At 54.2% G+C, this 1804-nt stretch overlaps 1 protein-coding gene and 1 long non-coding RNA gene across 4 annotated transcripts in view; one reads left to right on the top strand and one right to left on the bottom strand.

Annotated features, from left to right (window-relative positions):
- The window catches only part of LOC112549847, a 42183-nt gene extending 40385 nt beyond the window's left edge, over positions 1 to 1798 (bottom strand). Inside the window, exon 1 of the long non-coding RNA XR_003093405.1 lies at positions 1444 to 1798. This is a non-coding gene — a long non-coding RNA (uncharacterized LOC112549847). The remainder of the gene's footprint in view (positions 1 to 1443) is intronic.
- LOC102371551 (sulfate transporter) overlaps positions 1 to 1804 on the top strand; it is a 48617-nt gene that overhangs the window by 16176 nt on the left and 30637 nt on the right. The gene's annotated exons all lie outside the window — the stretch shown is intronic.

The following is a 1804-nucleotide window of genomic DNA, read 5'->3' on the forward strand; positions in this document are numbered from 1 at the left end:
AGCAGAGGCACTTCTCCAGAGGGAGATGGCTGCACACTTGGCTAGCTTAACTCCTCCTCCTGGGGTGGATGTGGGCAAGTGTTATGGTCTTTTGAAACCTTCCCAGAGGCACTGGGTGTTGGCTACAGCCAAGGCCTTGATATCTGGACAAATATCTGGCTGGGGTATTATGATCCCAGCACTCATTCCTGCCCAGGGCAGGGGGTTGGACTTGATGATCTGTTCAGGTCTCTTCTGACCCTAGAAACTATGGAGGCAGGGGACTTGGACTGGGGAGCACCAATACTCCTGCTGGGACCAAAGCTGGAGGGCACTGAAGGATTCCCTTGATTTCCTGGCTCATTCCCATCTCCTGCTCTCTTCTAAACGGAGGTGTACCAATTCTCCTGCTAGAAGCAGAGCCAGAGGTTCCTCGCTAGAGGGTTTTGCCCCTCTGCTCAGGCTCAGACTGATTGCTATAGGGTATTGCAGGAAGGAATTTTTATAGTTTCATAGATACTAGGGGCTAGAAGGGACCTTACAGATCATTGGGTCCAGCCCCCTTGCACTTGGGAAGGAAAGACTGCTGGGGTAAGATGACCCCAGGAAGATGGGCAGCAAGACACTTTTTGAAGTTTGCCAGGGTGGGTGACTGTACCATCTCTGCGGGGAGCCTGTTCCAAACTCTTGGCACTGGACTGGTAAAGAAGTTTTTCCTTATGTCTAGCCTGAAGTGATCTTCAATCAGTTTGTATCCATTGTTTCTTGTCCTCCCCTGGGGGGCCTTGGTGGACAGATGCTCCCCCAGGCCCTGGTGTACACCTCATATATACAGGTACTCCTTGCTTAACGTCATCCCAGTTAACGTTGTTATGTTATTACATCACTGATCTATTAGAGAACATACTCTTTTAAAGTCGCGCAATGTTTGGTTATAATGTTGTTTGGCCACCAACTGCTAGTAGGTAACTACTACTGTGGTGTAATTGGATTCGCTTAACATTATTTTGCTTAAAGTCGCATTCTTCAAGAACATAACTACGACATTGAGCAAGGGGTAGCTGTACTTGTAGGCTGGCACCAAGTCCCCTCTGAGTCTCCTCTTCTCCAAGAAGTCTGACCCTGAGCAGAAAGGCAAGACCCTCCGGCTTTGGTCCCAGCAGGAGCACTGGGGCTCCTGGGTCCAAGTCCCCAGCCTTCATAGTTTCTAGGGTCGGAAGAGACCTGAACAGATCAAGTCCGACCCCTTGCCCTGGGCAGGAACGGGTGCTGGGATCATAATACCCCAGCCAGATATCTGTCCAGATATCTAGGCCTTGGCTGTAGCCAACACTCAGTGCCTCTGGGAAGATTTCAAAACACCCTGACACTTGTAGCAGAAAAGGGGGTGGAAGCCAGCAAAGCACAGGAAATCCGCATAGTAGGACAGGCACAGCTCTGCCTAGCTCCGTTAATGGTCATTACCGTGGTCAGATTGGTACAGACTGGGGGGCGGAGGCGAGGGCAGTTTGCCTTCCTCCCTAGCCGGGGCTGGGATCTCCCGGGCACGCACTGACCGCCTTTTCTAGAAGTAGGACTTGGCTGCTTTCCCCGTGGCAGCGTAGGCGCAGTACGTAGGGGAGTCCCGTGCAGAGTTCAGATCGGGCGTGGTTTGGACAGGAGGGGCTGGACTAGAGACCCCTCGGCAGGTCCCAGGGCAGCCCCACGTCTCGGGCGGTGCTTTTGCTGAGGCTGGGGCGGCGCGGGGGCCTCCTCGCTGCGCTGTGCACGGGCACGCACCTCCGCGGAGCACGGGCAGGCCCGGCCCGGCCCGGTCCCGCTCCCG

The sequence above is a fragment of the Alligator sinensis genome, unplaced genomic scaffold (assembly GCF_000455745.1).
Source record: "Alligator sinensis unplaced genomic scaffold, ASM45574v1 scaffold360_3, whole genome shotgun sequence".
In the NCBI taxonomy this organism is placed as follows: domain Eukaryota; kingdom Metazoa; phylum Chordata; order Crocodylia; family Alligatoridae; genus Alligator; species Alligator sinensis.